Consider the following 21,776-nt stretch of genomic DNA (forward strand, 5'->3'; position numbering starts at 1 on the left):
TATTCTCTTTCTCTTTTTCTTTCTAATATATAGTCACCGGTGATCGACGACCATCATTGATTGGGGTTCACCGGCAACCACCAACTATCGACATCAACTCGTTACTTTATCATCACCGACGACGAAGAAGATGAGAAGATCTACTCAGATCTACAACATATCTGAGTAGATCTACATGAGATCCGAAGAGATCTAAACCAAAAATAGTTGCCGAAGTACAATATTCTTTCTATATCTATTTTTTCCTTCGATTTCTCAAATTTTCAACCTTTTCTCTATTACACAAGTCTATTTTTCTGTTTTAATGGAGAAAATTTTCAAGTTCTGAATAAGTTATTTTTAAGTCTTAGTTACAGGCAGTGAAAACTGTAAAATTTTACAGTTTCAGCTTTTTTTGGTGCTGAAATGAATCATGTTTTAAAACTATAAAATTTTGCAGTTTCATATCATGTTTTCTAACTTAATAGAATAATGTTTTGAAACTGTAACATTTTACAGTTTCAAAGCTTACTTTTCAATTTGATCAATATTACATATTATTTGCTTAGTTGTTTGTTGTTGTTATGTTTTTTAACTGTAACTTCTATTCTTTTTTTCTTTTTTTTTTTCGGACAATATTCTGAATATTCCGGTGAATCTCCGATGATGTTCTTGACATTTTCCAGTGATGTTCAAAACACTCCGGCGAACTTTTGGTGATGCTCCATCGACTTTCTGGTGATGCTGAATATTCCGGTGAGTCTTCGGTGAGTTTGACGAAAGTCGTTGGATGTAGCAGCATTTTTAAAGTGATAAAAATAATAAAAAGTTGAGTTTTTGGTAACAATTAAAAATATGTAGGACTAATTGGTGCAAGTATTTTGTTTTGGGATTAGATGGATTTTGAATTTTGTGTATGAGACTTATTGTCAGTGCCCCATAATAACATTACAAAAAAAATTGTAATACTTATAACAAAATAAAATTTAATATTTTCATTTTATCAATTTAAATTTTAATATTTTGATTTTGTTGTTAATTTAAACTATTTGTCTATTTTCATTAGGTAAAATTATAAAAAAAAATATTTATTTTAGTCATTAAACTCAATGTAAGTATGCGTAAAATATTTAAAATATCATTTTTTGTTGCGTTTAATAACTAAAATATTTTTTTATGTTAGTTTTTATTTAATGAAATTAGGTATACATTTTAGATGGAAAACAAATTAAATGATTAAGTTTTAAACGGATAAAATTAAAAATTAAAAATTTATTTTGTTACGAGAATCAAATTATGATTTTGTTTTTTATAATTTCTCCTTAAAAAAATTGTAAAATTTTATGATAAAAATTACAAATATTTATGGTGTGTTTTGCTCCTTCATGATAAGATTGTGATTTAGCACTCGTTTGGCATGCCAAACTTTTTAGTTTTTTGGTTATTTTAGTCACAAAAAGATAAAATATATTAACAAATTAATGAGACAAAATGTCACATCCAAACAATAATCATTTAATTTTTTCTTTCACAAAATTTATAAAAGTCAAAAAATCTATTCCAAACGAGTCTTTTAGTCCCAGGCGAAAAAAAAAACAAAAAATTAACTCATATCCCAATCAAACCCTTATATTACTGACATAGGTGGGCCCATAAGAGCTTTTGACCCATCACTTAAAACCCAATACATAATTCAAACACTAAAGCCTAACAGTAGACGTCCCCGAACGCCCCGGGAGGATGAGTCCCGTTCTGTTCATATTGGGTTCACTACAGTTCAGGACTCTCAAATTGTCACGGTTCTTAATCTGAACCAAAGAGTCCAAATTCGGCAAATCGTTTTGAGAAAAACAGATTTTTAGAAAAGAAGTGTCAAACATGGACTGCTTTGCCAAATATAGAGTCGTCACCTAAATATTTTATTTTGGAAAATTTAGGAAACCCTGACTCGGTGCCAAAGGCCACGTGTCCGTCATCACCAAAGTTGCCTTGGCTCGGGAACTTGGGTACGATTGGGGAAGGTCACCTATGAGCACCCCCTCTCGCCCGATCAAAGATCGGCCTCTACTAATCGTGATATCTTGTTTTGAAAGCATTATGTGTTCCTATTCCGGTTATTAGCCTAGAATTACTATGTTATGCGCGTAGCAAACAAGTATAGACTAGATCGCCTAATTTGGAACAAAGTATCGCATATCCGTTTGTTTGGAAAATGTTTTGAAATTTGCTACTCGCGAGTAGGCTAAAACACGGATTTTGATGAGTTGTTCCAACTCAAGCAATCCAATGTTCACCCACAGTCATTCAGGCAGTTCATATCACATAAACATCTAGCCACATGGTAAGCATGCTGTCATGTTAACATTCACACTCGTGCGAGATGCTAAAGCACAAAATACTTACAGGGTACTCCAAGCCAAAACAAAGAACTCGTTAGCAATCAATGTATGATCCAAGTCCATGTTAAGTGCCTAATGCAACGCATACAGAATGCAATTAGGATAGGCCCGGCTAATCCTAGGATGTCATGTGAAATGCAACCATTTGATGCACATATTCAAGTTTAGATTTGAAATACTATACAGTTAGTATGATGCGCCGAGCCCGATGCATGCAATACTGATGAATGATGCACGCATGCATAGCATAAGGATGCTAAATTAAATATGTCCTAGTACTAACCATCAAAGCAGGTAAGTAAAAGGGAGAAAGAAGCGGGGGTTGGATGACATGCACACACGCACCCACACTTATTACAAATTTGCCCTCGCTTGGAGGGACCAAAAGAATAATACAATTAATTAACCTACAAGCTAATTAAATATTACAGACCACATAATTAATTAACAAATCAATTAAGTAAAGAGAGAGATAAAAGTACTCGGGAAGAGGGTCCAATGCATGCGCGCTCGGTTTCGCTCGGGAGTCCATTGCCATGTACAAGTTGCCTCTGTTTTCCCTGCTCTGCTCCTCTGAGAATGGCACAATTCCCAAAGAACACTCTCTGGACATTGGGGAACACCACCGGTCAAAATGAATGGTCACCGGCCATGGGGAATGATCACCGGCCACTAGTTAAGCTCTCGGCCATCCATACTTGGTCGGTCGGCACTAAAGATGGCCGGCCGGCCAAAGCTTCCTACAGAATCCTGTTTTGACAACAGCAGAGGGCAAAGCAAGGCATGGCAATGCATTCCAAGCAAATGTGTGCACCAACACATCCCTTATCATGTTTATGACTTGAAGGGACATGGTTCTTGGTTCTCGAACCACCAATCACGCATTTCAATGCGTGATGGCCCAAGGGACCAAATGTGCCATTTTGATTTCAAATGTAATGCAATGCATATAAACATACAAGGGAGCCTTCAACCTCTATCATGGCTTGATCAAGAGGTGAGGCATGCATGCCAGTGTAATGCGACCTAGGCATGTGAACTAGGCATGCAATATGAACATGCAAGCAAGTAATGATGCTAGGCACACAACCTAAGGAATCAATCATACAAGGCATGGAAAGACAAGCATACAAAATGTAATGTGGGCATGCAAGTAGGCAAGGCATGTGACAACATGTTAGGTAACTTAACCAAGATAAATGCATGCCAAATGCAAAGCCATTTTAAACATGCAACAACACATGATAAGCCAAGTATGCAATCAATACACAAGGTGAGCATGCCACAACATGCGAGAATGGACTTAGACTAATTTAGGCAGCCCTCAAACAAGCCTAAAACAGTGGCCAACGTGCTCAAGGATGGAAGCCAAAACACATACAAATTGGCATGCATGCAAGGTCCAACACTTAGGCACGTAGAGACAACTTTTAAGCACACTTAAAAGAGAATAAACATGTACCAATGGCATGCATTATAAGCTCTGAAATTGCATGGAAAAGAGGTGCCAAACCGACCAATCAACACAAGCAAAGCATGCAAGCATGGCCAAAACTCAAGGCAAGCTAAAAGGGTATTGAGCTACACTTGGTAAAACCAAACATGGTAGGATTTAAATAACCAAAATCAGAGTCTTAGCATGTTAAAACAAAGCCAAAAGAACACATCTAGATGGCATCTAAATGGTCTAAACATGCAAGCATACAAAAGAGGCCAAACATGGAGCATAAGATAACAACCTTATAAAGCATTAAAGGGACATCAAACGCAAGCATACAAGCATGCCATGAGGACTGAAATGACATGCTAAGCGGTTCCAAACCAGTGAAATGATGCAAGCAATGCATGCTCCACACTCACACAGCCAAGGCCTACAAACCAAAATGCAAGGTGGCTATACTAAGCATGTCATGGTTGACCAAAACAACAAAAAATAGAGCTTAAGCATGCTAAAATGAGCACAAAAGCTTCACAAAGCTAAGCCAAAAGCATGCTAGAAACAAGGCTCAAAGCACAAGGCATGTTAAGGCAATCCATGGCATTACAAGACATGTATGCAAGGCAAGGATGGTGTATCCAAACCAAGTAAAAACAAAGGTAATATATGGCAAAATACTACCAAATAACACTTAAGACATGGCCAACATGCACTTAGAAATGATGCTCACACATGAGGCTATGATGGCCATTATTGAAGACAACAAGGAGAGGGGATGGCCCTCTCCTTCTTAGGACCTCAACGCACCATCCTCACCACTGAAATCCCTCAAGATTTCAATGGTGAGGAGGCCCAAACAAAGTGGTCCCGGAGCTCACCAAAATAGCACAAAAATAGGGCCAAACAAGGCCTAAGAGGGGTCAAATAACCCCAAACAACAAAACACTCTTAAACAACTATTTAGAGAAAGCAAAAAAAAGACTTTTATATGTTATAAGCTAAGCTCGAAAACAGGTGTAAGGTAGTCAAAAAGCTATGCAAAAATGGGAAATAAAGGTCAAGAACACTCACCCTTAAAGAACACTTCCAAGATCACAAGACCAGACCTCTTCTTGGATCAAAACTAGCTCAAAAAGTTCAAGATCAACCCTCCAATGCCTCTGCAACTAAGGAAAGGTGTAATGGTAGGTGTTTGTGTGCAATAGTAAGAACAAACACACACTAATACACTAAAAAGAGGAAGAGATATAGAGATAGAGTATATGTAAACCCTAACCCTAAAACTCAGAGCTCTGGAGCTTTTTTTGTCAACCCTAATAGAGGGAGAAGAGGCTCCCTCTTATAGAGCTCACTCTTGCAAAGCTTCTCAAGTAAGCTAGTCAAGAGGGAGATCCCTCTATACACATGTATGGAGGGGAGCAAAGTGGGTGCCAGCGATCACAGCTGGCACAAAAATATCTGAAAAAGCAGATGAACAGTGGTTGGCCAGCCAAATAATGTAATTTGACCAAAATAGATGGCCGGTCGACCATCTAGAGTGCCGGTCGGCCAAATATTTGGCCGATGGCAACAAAACATAGCCGGTGGCCTCACGGTGGAGTGTGGGGATAGCCAACAAGCCATTCCCTGCCCCTCAAAGGCAAAACCCAAGTGTTTGGTGCAAAACCAAGCACAAAACAGTTGAGTCGAGAGATCTTGAGGCAGGGCGCGTGGCCGAGACCTCCGGGAACTCAAGATGAACACAAACATGGATGATCACTGAGTGTTCAAACGGTGACGTCCAAGTCTTGAAGACGGTTAAAAATGGAGTGTCTACAGTTGCCCCTCTTTGACAGAACTCGAAAGTCATAAGAATGACGGGAGTGAGTGTCAAAGCCCAGAGACGATCCATTTTTGGCAAGGCCGAAGACTTAGACAAAGCATGCAAGACAATAAAGATATGCGCCCAAAGGCAGGGGCGAAATGCAATTGAAAATGCAAGAAGCCGAGCATAACTTATGATCATACAAAGAAAGCTGTAACGAAGCACATAACATGCGACAGTTTTAAGCTAGCAAACACAAATCCAACTACTTATAATGCAGAAAGGATGTAAGAGAATTATGTAATTCTCGATACGTCTCACTCGGAGAATACAATACCTGCGCGGTTCGTCTGGTTGCACCAGCTTCAAATGAACCGTACATACAATATCGTGCCTGTAAAAGAAAGCAACTTAACAGGTACAATATTGTTAGCAACATGCATGACAATGCAAAATGAATGCGAAACGATATGCAGTATATACAAAACTATGTATAAACAATGCAAACGATAATGTAATGCAATTGAATCATAATCAAACCACGAGCGGTACAAAACCACACAAATGTCAAAGAGATGATAGAGATGCAAAGTCCGTCTACCATAGAAAAGGTGTCGCAACCCTCAAACCAACATACCAGCGTGGAATAGGCGCGTACACATGCAGAACTATGAGTGATGTAGACGGACACAAGAACAAGTAATTGGGTGGGATGACATAAGTGGGGAAATGACCCGCTGAGGAAAGACCATGACCTTAATGCTGGATGCAAAAATTACACTACAATGTAATATATACGATGGATATGGCATGCAGCCAAACCAAATCTTGCCTAGGAAAGGCATGGACACATACAAGCCGCGTCTAACACAGATACGGTGCCGTCACCCTCAAACCAACATACCAGCGTGGAATAGGTGCGTACACATAATATCATAACTGTGCTTCGACGTGAAAGATATGGGCACATACCAGACCAAGCTCAACATGGAAAGGCACAAGTCGTAAATGGAGGGGGTGATACAGTGAATGCATGCAAGCTACAATGCAATATATACAATATGCAATGGATAATTTACAATGCAATCTGCTGGGGAGAAATGCAATGGATGCAAATGTAGTATTCACAGCGGATAAGGCACGCGACCAAACCTTGTTTTGCCTAGGAAAGGCATGCACACATACAAACCAACGTTTAACACAGAAACGGTGCCTCAACCCTCAAACCAACATACCAACGTGGAATAGGCGCGTACACAAAAGTCTCAGATCTGTGTTTCAACGCGAAAAGTACGGCACATACCAGACCAAGCTCAACTCGGAAAGGCACAAGCCGTAGGTGGGGGTGATGCAGTGAATGCATGCAAGCTACAATGCAATATATACAATATGCAATGGATGGAATATATACAGTGGATGCATGACATATGCAGTCTATACAATGGAATGCATGACATATGCGTTATATACAATGATGCATGACATATGCACTATTCACAATGAATGCATGACACATGCAATATATACAATGATGCATGACATATGCAATATATTTTGTTGTTTGAAATGCAAATGATGCATGTTGTTTTTTGATTTTTTCTTTCGAAATGAAAATGATGCATGGTGATGCATGATTTTGAAACGCGCGATAATGCGCGGCTTTTGAGATGCATGACAATGCAAATGACCTCGGAATGCGCGATGACGCGCGGCTTCTGAAATGCACGTGAACTTGAATATGCGAAGACGCGCGTCACTTGAAATGCATGGTAGTGCATGTGAGGAAGAAACATAACAACGCATGTAAGGTGCATATAGCAACGCATGACGAGGATCATGCATGACAATGCAGACACCAAAGGTTTCACACCTTCGAAGGATTTAAGGTCTCCTAGATCGAAGAGGGAAAAATGCATGACGATGCAAATTGTGCGTGTTACAATGCGTGTAGACATGCATAACAACAAATGATAACGTGTGCAATGCACAAGGTGTGTGCATAACAATGCCCGAGAGGGATGCATAACAAATATCGAAGGAATTGCACCTTCAGAGGATTTAAGGTCTCCTAGACCGGGCGTATTTAAGGTCTTGCCAGACCGTGGCGAAGCATGCAATGCGAGCACAATGACGTATAACTCAACACGCGTTCACGTCAAAGCGTTGTAAAGCAACGCATGTGGGGTAACTTTCGAATCTTGAAAGAGACAAAAGGATACAGAAAGGATACACCGCACCCGTATTCAAGTGGTACGTGCAGAAGACACGGTCTGAGGTCAAAACGGAGACTGGTTGAGCTTTGGAAATGCACTTTCTTGCACTGTCTTGAGCAATGAAGGCCGCAAACCACACATCTGACCCAAACAAGGTTGCAGGTGGCTCACCGGCCATCAAAGGAGGTCACCGGCTGCCCACCAGCCACAAAAATAGTCCACCGCCCAAATATTTGGCCGACTGGCCAACAGTGTGGCCGACCGGCCAAAAGAGCCTGAATCGGGGCAGTTTGGTCTTTTGGCCTCGGGTCTTTTAAAATAGGGCCTCTAGCCCTATTTTCTTCACTTGTTCTTGGTCGAAAATTGCTCCTCCCTCTCTCTAGGTTATTTTCCTCCCTTCCATTCACCGTTTTTTTCGGTTTTCGTGCCCATTTTGTCGTTCGATTCGCGAATACCTTCGCGTTTCAAACATTTTGAACCGAACAAAACTTTGTTTCGGTGTCTCCTTTTCGATTTCTACCACTCGGGGCTTGTTTCCCTTGAGTTCACCTCGATCCCTGTGCCTTTTCCGCACCTCGACTTTTCCGGCCATTTTTCACTCTCCCGGGATTGACTTTCCGTTGACTTTTCGCATTCTAGCCCGGTTTCCACAATTCCGGCCATTTTCACACTCTCTTTGAGATGGCAGATGATCTTCCATAGGGCGGGACTCCCCCAGAGCATGAGATGGACCCCGAGGCCGAGCTCTTGCCTTTGAACGTCCGCCAGTTCGACCCGGCGACCTACCAGCCGGCGATTCACATACTGCCTCCCAACGGACTTCGCCAGTTCAGGAGCTTTGACAGGACGGCGCCTCCAAAGCTTCTCATGTGTGAGCCAGAGTCACATCTATCATACGGCACTTCCGAGGTATATTCTTCCCCGTTTCATTTTTCGCAATGTAGAACATTTAACTGCCAAAGTTGATCCTGTCTTTTAACTGCTTAACCCGGATACACCGATACACTGCATGCTATAGTTGGCTGTGAATACATTGCACTTGATATCTGTTTGAGACTGAACACGTGCACACACGTTGTATTGTCACTGAACCACCCAAACATACTGGCACATCGCATTTCGTAGTTCACCATACCAGCACTTGATGTTTGTTTGAACTTGAAACGTGCACACACGCTGTATTGTCCCTAATTCTGAATGCTCTTCAAAACTGGACATTTTATATTGCTTTGCAACTATTTTGCTTGAACACAGGGAGATTCCCATGCCTTCCAGGGGTATGGGAATGTCGCCGCCTGTGATTGGTACATGGAGTTGCCCGATGCGGTCCGACACATCGTAGACCAAGCCGGCTTCGGCTCCTTCTGTAGAGGACTCTCCCGGCTTACTGCGAGCAGGCCTCTCCTCGCCGCTCTGGTGGAGAGGTGGTGGGACACCACCGACTCGTTCCACCTCTCTGTCGCGGGAGACATGACGATGACTCCCTATGACTTCTCGATGCTCACCAGCATCGGGGTAGGGGGTGATCCGATCCCTTTCGACACCGACATGGATGAGTGGGACGCTGCCCAGATACACTTGCTTGGCACTCGGCCGCCACTCGCTCGGGCAGGGTATGTTAGATATTCATGGTTCGAGGACCACTTCCGGGTCCAGGCCCCTACCACTCAGGAGGAGGTGGAGCGGTACGCACGCGGCTTCCTCATGTTTCTGCTGGGGACGACTATTTTCGCCGATTGGGCGAACACCATGCCCCTCTGCTTGCTGAGCGCTCTGGTGGACGTAACCAGGATCCTGCGCTATGACTGGGATGGAGCAGCCTTGGCCACCTTATACGGATACATGAGCTCGGCTTCCTGTGGCAGCGGACAGTTGCTCGGGGGTTATTGGCGAGCTTGGGAGGTACATCTCTTTCTTTGTTTTACATTTCTGCCCTACATTTTTTGTACTCTGTACACTGCACACACTGTGGTCTGCTTCACGCTGACTGTATACTGCACACATGGCACACATATACTCTGTTTTACACTGACTGTACACTGCACACACTGTACACTCTGCACAATACACTGTACAATACACGGTTCTACAATTTCTGCTTTATTCTGCGTTCTGCTTTATCTGATAAGCATTCTGATACTTACTCTGCAGTTGTGGGTCTACGCCTACTTTCCGAGGCTTGTGCCAGTGCCTGACGAGGAGACCTCCCTCGTCGTTCCATTCTCCCGACGTTTCGACGTGAGATGCGTGTGGAGACTGCGGGAGACATTCATCTTCTTCCGCCGCTACTTTGACACCATCACCCCCGCAGAGGTCTGTTCAACTTTAGAGTTTATTTAAACTTTGCTTTACACTGTATTTTCAATAACAGTAGATAACAAACTGCATGTCATTTACAGATCACCTGGCAGCCTTGGGCTCCATTGCCAGCCGTGATGCGGGAGCGATTTGTCGGTGCTGAGGAGACTGCATGCTTCAGGCTCCTGCTGGAGGGCCCGGTTTGTCGGGCTTGGTACCTGGGTGAGCGTTTCCTACCCCAGACCCTGGGTTTACCGGAGCAGATAGTCCCGGTTTACCCTCCTGAGCACATGAGGGATACCGAGAGGTTCACTCCTGAGCAGATGGCTGACTACACGATCGGTTGGGACTCAACGCGCTTCAGAGGCATAGGCAACTACACAGAGTATGTCCGGACCTTCATTATGCAGCCTTTGAGCAGCGGCCGTCGGGTCGAGAGAGAGAGGCCGGCGGCGCCTGCGGCTGGAGCCAGAGCAGGGACATCAAGGATGGCTCGAGTCTGTGGGAGGAGTGGAGCTCAGATAGGACGGGGGGCTAGTTGGCCAGCACTGCCCGTGACGATGACATGCAGAGGGCGGGGTGGGGCGACTTACCAGATCCCCATTGCTCCCCTCCGGCTGATCATGAGCTAGTCGGGTTCTACGGCTTGCCTCCGGTATGTACTACTGCATTTTGCATTTTGCACCGTTATTTCATTTCATTTCACTTGATATTCCACAGAATACTAAGACTTCTAACACTTTTGCAGGCTTCCTCCGAGTACACTCGCCAGTCCCTGGAGTTGACCGCCTCTGTGATGGGGATGCTCCAGCAGAGCCTCGACCTTCTGGTGATTTACAGTATTCCGGTATGTTCTTCTGACCATGGTCTCAAACCGTAAACTGTTCCACACAATCTGATGCACAACACAACACTTGATACACGGCCCTCACGGCATCTGACACACTGTACTCATACACTGCATTCTGCACTGACACACTGTTCACAGCATTACTCACGACATTCATATACTGCATCCTGCACTGATACACTGCTCACAGTATTCTTACATTGCGTTTATACACTACATTCTGCATTGATACACTGCTCACAGTATTCATACACTGCATTCATGTACTGCATTCTGTAGCATACTGATGCGTTTGCCATTTGTACTTTTCAGCATCCTTTCCAGATTCCTACTGTATGAGGTGCTCCAGCTGGACCATCCGTTCCTGTTCGAGGGGGAGATGGAGAGGGCAGAGTATACCCCCGCACCAAGGCGGGTCGCACTCATGTTGGGAGTAGCTCACGGGCACCAATCCCTGATGATGATGAGTCCGAGGCGGAGACGGAGGCGAAGACAGAGGCAGAGTCATCTGAGGAGGAGACCAGAGATGGCACTGACTCGGGCTCAGATGACGGCGTTGATGACGATGCTCCTAGACCATCGTTCAGGAAGAGGACGACGATGGACCCTTAGGCCTGAGGCCGCTTGACATTGATCCAGATTTTTGCTGCTTTTCTTCTTCTTCTCTTTTGTACTTTTCTTTTTTGCTGGTAGCTAGAGTACCTTGTACTGCTGCAGGCAGGTTTTGTTTTTTCCAAAACTTTGTACTTGAAAGAGATGATGAAATGAAACAAAGCTTTTTATCTGAAAAAGTGTTACATTTTGGTACATTACATTACATCACATCACATAACAATGTAAAATGGAATTGAACTCCCGTCTGAAAGTGAAATGTTTGTATTGTAATAACCAGGTAACGAACCGGCCAACGGCAAAACAACTCACACAAACCACTGCTTATTTTGAATACTCGGCTCATACTCTGCTGGGAATTAATCTGCATACAGGCCATTTTGTTTATTCTGCACACGGCAAACCCTAAACAAACAGTCCAATCTGACAAGACGGAATACAAAGGTAGAATCGGCTGAAGTTAAAGCACACTCAGACGCCCCAAATTTTCCCTTTCCTTTTTGCTTCGCATAAATGTGGAGAATAGCACAGCACTCTGAGCACAGCATGATTAAAATTTTTGAGATTGAAAAAAAAAAAAAAAAAAAGGTTTTTCAAACCGGGGTATTGAGCCTACAACTGAACTCAGTGAAAAAGACTAAATAGCGGAAACAAAAAGGGTAAACAACCTAAACACAACAAGACACACTCGGAACGACTCAAAGCAAGAATCGAGACAAACAAAACAAAAGACACGACATACCGACGTGTTTACAAAAATGAGAAACCTTAAATCACGAGGAGCTAGTTCCTCCGAGCATTATCTCCCACCCTTTCTTATTTGTGATTCTCATATCATTCGGCTTTCAGGCTCGGTTTTTCTCTCAAAACCCTTTGGCTCACTTTTTCTCTCAACTTACACCTCTCTATTCTTCATTCTCTCATTTTTTTATCCCTCCCTGGGGTGTTTGATGGATGAATAGAAAGTTGTGGGTTCATACTCGATACGGTTAGCTCGCGGCTATTTTTTCTAGTGGCGTTTGGTCGATGCCCCAGACAAGGGAATGGAGTATCTTGATCCGTTCCAATTTGTGCTTCGCACTTGGCTCGATACCTTGTCGCTTGGAGGTTGTTGAGAGCTTTCAGCCCTTTATTGACAGCTTCAGTTGTGTCTTTTTCTGGCGAATAGAGTGCTCTTCTGGCAAGTATTGATAATCGGGGGAAAGACAGGGAGCCTGACTCAACTGTGCCCCTAATTTCATCATTTTGACCATTTTTTGTTTTGGTTTTCTACTAAAATAATTTTAACCAAAATGAGAGTTAGATTAACATACTTGTTCGATTTATGATTTGAAAATCATGCAAGTCAGGCTATGAGCACTGAAAATTTTCCCTCTTTTTTTTTTTTTTTTTGGGTCCAAGAAAATGGCCCGGTTTTGGAAAATGAAATAATTTTTGAGAAAATAGTCAACCTCAGTAAAAATTCTCAAAAACTATTTTTGCAAACAATCAATGCTCAGCGAGCATGGAACTTGCTCTCGAGATACGCAACCTCGGATCGGAGGCAATAGAAAATTGCCCCTTGCTTGAAAAGAGCTGCACGGCAACGGAAAGTTGCCCCTTGTTTGGATAACGCCGCAGCATTTTGTAAACAGTCCTCATTAGTGATAATCGCGACCGAACTCTCGGACCCGGAGAAGACGAAGATGGTCAAAACCAATATATGGACACAGTCACTTTGAAAGTGCATGGTACTAAATGTAACAACCCTCATACTGGTTACCGATTTATGACTGATTAACTGCTAATTACTGTTAACCGAGACTGATTATGACTGATAATTGAACTGAATGAACTACGGAACTGACTGACTGAAAACTGGAACTGAATTGACCGAGTATGTATGTTAATCTGTAGTCTATCTGTTTGATTGCTTATTTGATCTATTCATGTTTTATGTTTAATCTGCTAATTGAAGGCCTTATCGGCGGCCGAACCGGGAATTGATTGATGTTTCTCGACCCTCATAATTAATGTGATTTTATGGTGTATTTATCTGAAATCTGATTTAGTGTGATTAAATTAGATTAAAATAAGCTAATTAAAGAGTTAGGCTTAATTACCAAATTGCCATCCTAGTGGGCCACATTGATAAACCTTGTCTAAGACTTAGTCTTGCCTTACACCACATTTGCTCAGTCATTTCTCTTGAGTGTGTAGCCGACTAGAAGAGGAGAAATAGGGAGTTAGAGTGAATTCATCTTGAATTGCTTGGAACTTGAAGAATTGCATGGTAATTGAAGTATAGCTTGCTAATTGGAGCTTCTAGTTTTGCATTGACGACCTAAGGTAGAGTAACTGCCCTTTTGTTCTTGAGTTTAAGTGATTCTTGCATGATTTATAGCAAATTGTAGCCTTGAGCCAAGTTATGGCTTTTACATGTTGAATTGTAGCTTGATTGTTGCATGCATGTTACCATTCTTGAGTTTTGAGGTTATAAGTTCATAATTCCTCACATGCATGTCCATCTTTCGATCATACTCCGTGAGTTCATCTTGTTTTTGAAGGTTTGAGCTCTTTTGAAACAGCATTAAAGCTTTGAAAATGATTTAAGCTCATGTACGTTCATTTGAATTGTTGTCCTGAAGATTGGTTTGATATTGGGTTTGAATTAAACACCCTTGGGCCTTGATTTTACAAATTGAGGTTTGATTTATGTTATTCTATGTGGTTACAAATGTTTTCCAGAAAAGTGGCCCAAGAGGATCGGATTTGGAGCATCAAAACTTGGTTTTTGGCTTGAAGGTGCAATCTGGGTTTTCCAAATTCTGCACTTCCGCTCGAGCCGGGGCTAGTGCCGCTCGAGCGTGGAATCCGAGCATCCAGCATCTTGCACTGTTTTACAGTCCGCTCGAGCGGAGAAATGGGCGCTCGAGCGGAGGCATGTGTCTCAAGCTCGAGCGGGCGTCGAGCGTCCGTCGAGCGGAGATTTCACCCATCCAGCACTTTTACACTACGCTCGAGCGAGGTATTTGACGCTCGAGCGTGTAACCTTGTTGCATGTCCGCTGGAGCGGGGAAACCTGCGCTCGAGTGGGACTCTGTTTTCTGAAAATTCTGAAAATGCTTTTAAAAGTGCATCTTTGCATCCTCATCTCATCCTAGGCATTCTTGGGCCTAGTTTAAGACATCTTATTGAGCATATAGATGTAGAACACACCGAGGCAAATTAGGGATTAAGTTATTATCTTTCCCAGCTGTGTAGCTTAGTGTGTTCAATCTGTTAACTGTGTAGGGTTGGCGACTGGGGAGACACGCTCTAGCATACTGTAGCCCAAACTCTGTGAGTAACGATTGTGTAACGATATGTTCAAAAATGATTATTTTCTGAACAACTGAACTGTACTGTTTCTGAATTGAATACTGTTAATTGAATGAATGTTCTGTCCTATATTCTGAACTATATTGTGGCATCCTTAGCACCTACTGTCTACTGTTTACTGTTACTGTTACAGAGATCTCTGTCGGTTCCCTTGTTGGAACCACTACTGTTACCGACTGATGGCCATCATTTACTGCTCGGTCTTTTAAGACCTACTGTTTACTGGACTGTTATGCTAATGGATGTACCACATATGACTGTACTGACTGAACGACTGAAACACTGATTTAATGATCTGTTTTCATTACTGTAAGGACATTCATTCTTAACCTCTTTACGCATTATGTTATTCACTGGGCTTTAGCTCACTGCTCATATATATATGTAGGTGTACAGGCACCGGACCAAAGCTAGAGGCGTCAGGGTTATTCCAGTTTTGTCAAGCCAACCACCGTGCCTCACTGCGAGGTTCCGAGTTCGCCATGCTATGGCTTGGGGTGTTTTGTTTTTTCCCCGTCTGTCTCCATACTGCTTGGATTACTGTATAGACTGTCAGCTACTAACTGTACTGTTATCAAGGGATTAGGTCCCGGTACTGCGTGACTGTAAATTTTGTATAGACTGTACTGTTTGTATGTATGAATGCATGAAAAATCTTTTTGGCATACAGACTGTCACAGCTCAATGGACATTATTTATTTACTGTATTGGCTTCCGCCGGGCCCTGAACTCTGTCTTACTGTACTACTGTTAAGCAGGCCTTCGGTAATCTCGGATTACTGGCCGGTTACAGTGCTAAACCCATAGGGCCGGGTTTGGGTCGTGGCACTAAACTTCAGGACGAAGCTGCTTACGTATCCCATACATGGGAATCAAGGATGATTAAAACCATTACATGGACTTATTCGCTATGAAAGCGTTGGGGGGCTGGACTTCAGGATGAAGTTGCCTACGTATCCCAAACATGGGAATCAAGCCTTACGTAGTTCCGGTTAAGGTACACTCAGGTATTAACTTTCACTTTTTAGGCTCTAACTTTTGCCAAGGCGCCCAATGCGGGTTTTCGACCTTGCGAGCTTTGTTCCTCTTTCCTTTTCCAATTCTTTTCTTTTTCTTTTTTTTCTCTTTTTTTTTTCATTTTTTCATTTTTTTGTATTTTTTTCTTGCTCTAACTTTTGCCTGGGTCGTCCTTCTGGGTTTTCGGCCCAGCGAGCCTCTCAAAGGGTAAAAGTGTAACAAGTCCATGCCAAATGGTTTTGAGATCCTGAAGTCATCTGTATCCAAGAAAATGACTGTTGTATTGATTTGCTGAAGGACCCATCTTCGGCTTTTCGAGCACATCGGACGTTTTTGCCCCTAGTTAGGGGGGTACTTCTGTTCTAGCTTCACAAGCTTTTTCCGGCGAGATCTAATCTTCTTGATCTGACTTCGGTGCCTCTTGTTCGAGGGCTGCTTCCAGTCTGGCCACGCAGGCCTCTCTTGATGGTCGATCGTTGAACACTCCGAATTGTGGTTCAAGGTTTTAAAGCGAGGGCCCAAGTCTTGAGGCTGAGAGCGATCCTAAGCTGCACAATCTCAAGAGCGATTCCACACAGGTCTTTGCAGGACTGCGCAAAACATTTTGTTTTTGAAAGAATTTTAAGAAGCGACAAATCGCTCGTGCCAAAGATAGTGTGGAGCCAGTCTGGGTCAAGCCAGGGTCCTTGTCAGTACTCACGCTGACAAGCATGATTTCAATCATTAAGGGCTTAGCATGCCTCTCTTTCTCTTAATTTGATCAAAGTTTTGCAAATCCCGGGGAATTCCTTCCCCTTTGTTTTCACCGCAGTGTCCAAAAAGGTTTTGAAGAACTTAGGTCAATGCAATGATTTTCAGGGCACAAGAGAGCAGGTGGAATGTACTGCTATTCCATTCAAATCCTCTGGCACAACTAGCTCAAAATAGTAGTAAGCATGAAAACATGATAGCCGCAGCCGTTTCATTTAGATTTCCCGGTTGCAACTGGTTCCATAGCAGAGACAGACTCAAAAGAAAACAAAAAGATAATCACAAAACAAAACGGTGTTCGAGGCAACAACCCCAGAATCACCTAACATTCTATACAATGGGACTGACTCGACACAACAAGACATCTATACAATGGGACTGACTCGACACAACAAGACAGACCCTTTAAGCAAGAAGACTGACTCAAGACAATGAGACAGACCCAAAACGAAAACCAAGAACTGACTCGACACCCAAGCCAAAAATTACAAAACTGCATTCACAAATGCTCCCAACAGTGCGTGCCAAACGCCACATCTGAAATACACCGGGCGTCGCTCGCAGGTGGTCCAACCCCTAATCACATACTCGCAGTATCCTCGAAGTCCAACAGCTCAGTGGTAACAGACTTTGCTGAGGTAGGTGGGAGGATGACCTCATTGTCGATCAAATCTTGCACTTCATGATGAAGGCGGAAACAACCATCGGTGCTGTGACTGGAATGTTGGTGGTACGCACAGTACAAGGTAGCATCATGTGAGAGAGGGAGATTCTTCGGAAGAGGCCGAGGCTCGAGGGGTTTAAGATGTCCCTTTTTAGCCAAAATTTGAAATGCCCTAGACAAAGGCATGTAGAGGGCGTGAAAGACTTTGCGCCCTCGAGGCAGGTACTTCGAAGTCTGAGGGTTCTTGCTAGGTGCACTAGCAAAAGGGTCGGCAGGCACTGCCTTGGCTTTCTAATCTTTTCCTGGTGCAGGGTTGGGAATGAAAGGAACTGTCTTGGCATGGCGGGGCCTATCCCGATTTTTCGCCTGGCTTGAACTGCCTTCGGTTAGAGTGGGGAAAGCATCATCCACAGGTTTAGCCACAACTGCGAATACTTGCTGCTTATTCATCCCCCTGGCTTTCAAAGCCTCGACTGCCCACAACAGTTGCTCAACAGGATCAGCATCTATTCTCACTTTATTCTTACCTCTAGCCTCAGCCTGATCAAGGGTTTGGGTTACTATATCAGAGCGAAACCCGGTTGTTGTTGACACGTCGTTGCTATAGTTGGAGGCAACCTCTGGTTGGCTGAGCTCGATCACAATCCGCCCCAATAGCGGGGGCTCTTGTGGTACAAAATTTCCGGCATACGATGTGGCTGGTGGCGAAGCCGACATTCCATGGGCCAGATCGGCCACGGATCTCTGGAGGTCGCCGATCATTCCCATTAACTCAAACGTGGTGGGCTCACGAGCCTGATATAACTGGGGGGTCCAGATCGAGTGTGCAGCAGGCGACCTGGGCGGGTGCGGTACATCAACATTGGTCTCATCTTACAAGATGATCCTTTGGTCTAACGCGGCTGCCATAACCACAATTTCCTCTGAACTTTGGGTCGTCATAAGTCCGTTGAACTTGAACGGAGATTATGCAACCGGCAATTGACGGATCAGACGTCTGCCTTGCCTCAGCGAAGGAGAACACCAAATCTCTGAACCCAAATCTCTGAACTGAAAGGGAAAACAAGCAGCATTTCAGCCCAAACGAAACAGACACAGGCATAGCTGAATAACTGTACTCTATTACTGATCACTGTTCTGCAAAATCACTGCCCCAAAAAACTGAATCTGATACCCGCAGATATAACCAATTCCCCAAAACACTGATACTGATGCCCTCAGGCCTGGTACTAAACTTACAAACTGATATGTGCGTTCTTGTAGAGATACACTCTAAAAGCACATAGCAAGTAAAGTGAGAGCCAAAACACCCCTATGTTGGGGTAAGGTTTCCCTGTCCTATTTTGTCAGGAGCTAGGGTTTCGCTACGCACGCAGCGGTTTCAAACAACCTAACATCGGGTAAGCAACCTGTCCTAGTTTGGAATGGTCACTACGGATTTCGATATGCACTAGGTTGAATGGTCAAAAAGGGTGCCTCGGAAAAAACTGGGGTTTGTGTTCCCATACTGGCAGAGCCCGCAACCGGTCAGTCTTATGGTCATGCCTTGACAAGATAAGCCTCCGACAAACCATTCAGGAATGGCAGATGGCAAACACGGTGTCCTAGGCGCACCAATGCACATGCAATGCAAAGAAACACATAAGTGTAGTCAAAATAAGATATCATGAGTTCGAGTCAAGTTCTCCAAACATCCCCAGCAGAGTCGCCAGAAACTGTAGACGTCCCCGAACACCCCGGGAGGATGAGTCCCGTTCTGTTCATATTGGGTTCACTACAGTTTAGGACTCTCAAATTGTCACGGTTCTTAATCTAAACCAAAGAGTCCAAATTCGGCAAATCGTTTTGAGAAAAACAGATTTTTAGAAAAGAAGTGCCAAACATGGACTGCTTTGCCAGATACAGAGTCGCCACCTAAATATTTTATTTTGGGAAATTTAGGAAACCGTGACTCGGTGCCAAAGGCCACGTGTCCGTCATCACCAAAGTTTCCTTGGCTCGGGAACTTAGGTACGATTAGGGAAAGTCAGCTATGAGCACCCCCTCTCGCCCGATCAAAGATCAGCCTCTACTAACCGTGATATCTTGTTTCGAAAGCATTATGTATTCCTATTCCGGTTATTAGCCTAGAATTACTATGTTATGCGCGTAGCAAACAAGTATAGACTAGATCGCCTAATTTGGAACAAAGCATCGCATATCCGTTTGTTTGGAAAATGTTTTGAAATTTGCTACTCGCGAGTAGGCTAAAACACGGATTTTGATGAGTTGTTCCAACTCAAGCAATCCAACGTTCACCCACAGGCATTCAGGCAGTTCATATCACATAAGCATCTAGCCACATGGTAAGCATGCTGTCATGTTAACATTCACACTCGTGCGAGATGCTAAAGCACAAAATACTTGCAGGGTACTCCAAGCCAAAACAAAGAACTCATTAGTAATCAATGTATGATCCAAGGCCGTGTTAAGTGCCTAATGCAACGCATACAAAATGCAATTAGGATAGGCCCGGCTAATCCTAGGATGTCATGTGAAATGAAACCATTTGATGCACATATTCAAGTTTAGATTTGAAATACTATGCAGTTAGTATGATGCGCCGAGCCCGATGCATGCAATACTGATGAATGATGCACGCATGCATAGCATAAGGATGCTAAATTAAATATGTCCTAGTACTAACCATCAAAGAAGGTAAGTAAAAGGGAGAAAGAAGTGGGGTTGGAAGACATGCACACACGCACCCACACTTATTACAAATTTGCCCTCGCTCGGAGGGACCAAAAAAATAATACAATTAATTAACCTACAAGCTAATTAAATATTACAGACCACCTAATTAATTAACAAATCAATTAAGTAAAGAAAGCGATAAAAGTCCTCGGGAAGAGGGTCCAATGCATGCACGCTCGGTTTCGCTCGGGAGTCCATTGCCATGTACAAGTTGCCTCTGCTTTCCCTGCTCTGCTCCTCTGAGAATGGCACAATTCCCAAGGAACACTCTCTGGACATTGGGGAACACCATTGGCCAAAAGGAATGGTCACCGGCCATGGGGAATAATCACCGGCCACTGGTTAAGCTCTCGGCCATCCATACTTGGTCGGTCGGCACTAAAGATGGCCGGTCGGCCAAAGCTTCCTGCAGAATCCTGTTTTGACAGCAGCAGAGGGCAAAACAAGGCATGGCAATGCATTCGAAGCAAATGTGTGAACCAACACATTCCTTATCATGTTTATGACTCAAAGGGACATGGTTCTTGGTTCTCGGACCACCAATCGCGCATTTTAATGCATGATGGCCCAAGGGACCAAGTGTGCCATTTTGATTTCAAATGTAATGCAATGCATATAAACATACAAGGGAGCCTTCAACCTCTATCATGGCTTGATCAAGAGGTGAGGCATGCATGCTAATGTAATGCGACCTAGGCATGTGAACTAGGCATGCAATATGAACATGCAAGCAAGTAATGATGCTAGGCACACAACCTAAGGAACCAATCATGCAAGGCATGGAAAGACAAGCATACAAAATGTAATGTGGGCATGCAAGTAGGTAAGGCATGTGACAACATGTTAGGCAACTTAACCAAGATAAATGCATGCCAAATGCAAAGCCATTTTAAACATGTAACAACACATGATAAGCCAAGTATGCAATCAACACACAAGGTGAGCATGCCACAACATGCGAAAATGGACTTAGACTAATTTAGGCAGCCCTCAAATAAGCCTAAAACAGTGGCCTACGTGCTCAAGGATGGAAGCCAAAACACATACAAATAGGCATGCATGCAAGGTCCAACACTTAGGCACGTAGAGACAACTTTTAAGCACACTTAAAAGAGAATAAACATGGACCAATGGCATGCATTATAAGCTCTGAAATTGCATGGAAAAGAGGTGCCAAACCGACCAATCAACACAAGCAAAGCATGCAAGCATGGCCAAAACTCAAGGTAATCTAAAAGGGTATTGAGCTACACTTAGCAAAACCAAACATGGTAGGATTTAAACAACCAAAATCAGAGTCTTAGCATGTTAAAACAAAGCCAAAAAAACACATCTAGATGGCATCTAAATAGTCTAAACATGCAAGCATACAAAAAAGGCCAAACATGGAGCATAAGATGACAACCTTATAAAGCATTGAAGGGACATCAAACGCAAGCATACAAGCATGCCATGAGGACTGAAATGACATGCTAAGCGGTTCCAAACCAGTGAAATGATGCAAGCAATGCATGCTCCACACTCACACAGCCAAGGCCTACAAACCAAAATACAAGGTGGCTATACTAAGCATGCCATGGTCGACCAAAACAAAACAGAGCTTAAGCATGCTAAAATGAGCACAAAAGCTTCACAAAGCTAAGCCAAAAGCATGCT

This window comes from Camellia sinensis, chromosome 2, assembly GCF_055761805.1.
Source record: "Camellia sinensis isolate YWXY chromosome 2, ASM5576180v1, whole genome shotgun sequence".
In the NCBI taxonomy this organism is placed as follows: domain Eukaryota; kingdom Viridiplantae; phylum Streptophyta; class Magnoliopsida; order Ericales; family Theaceae; genus Camellia; species Camellia sinensis.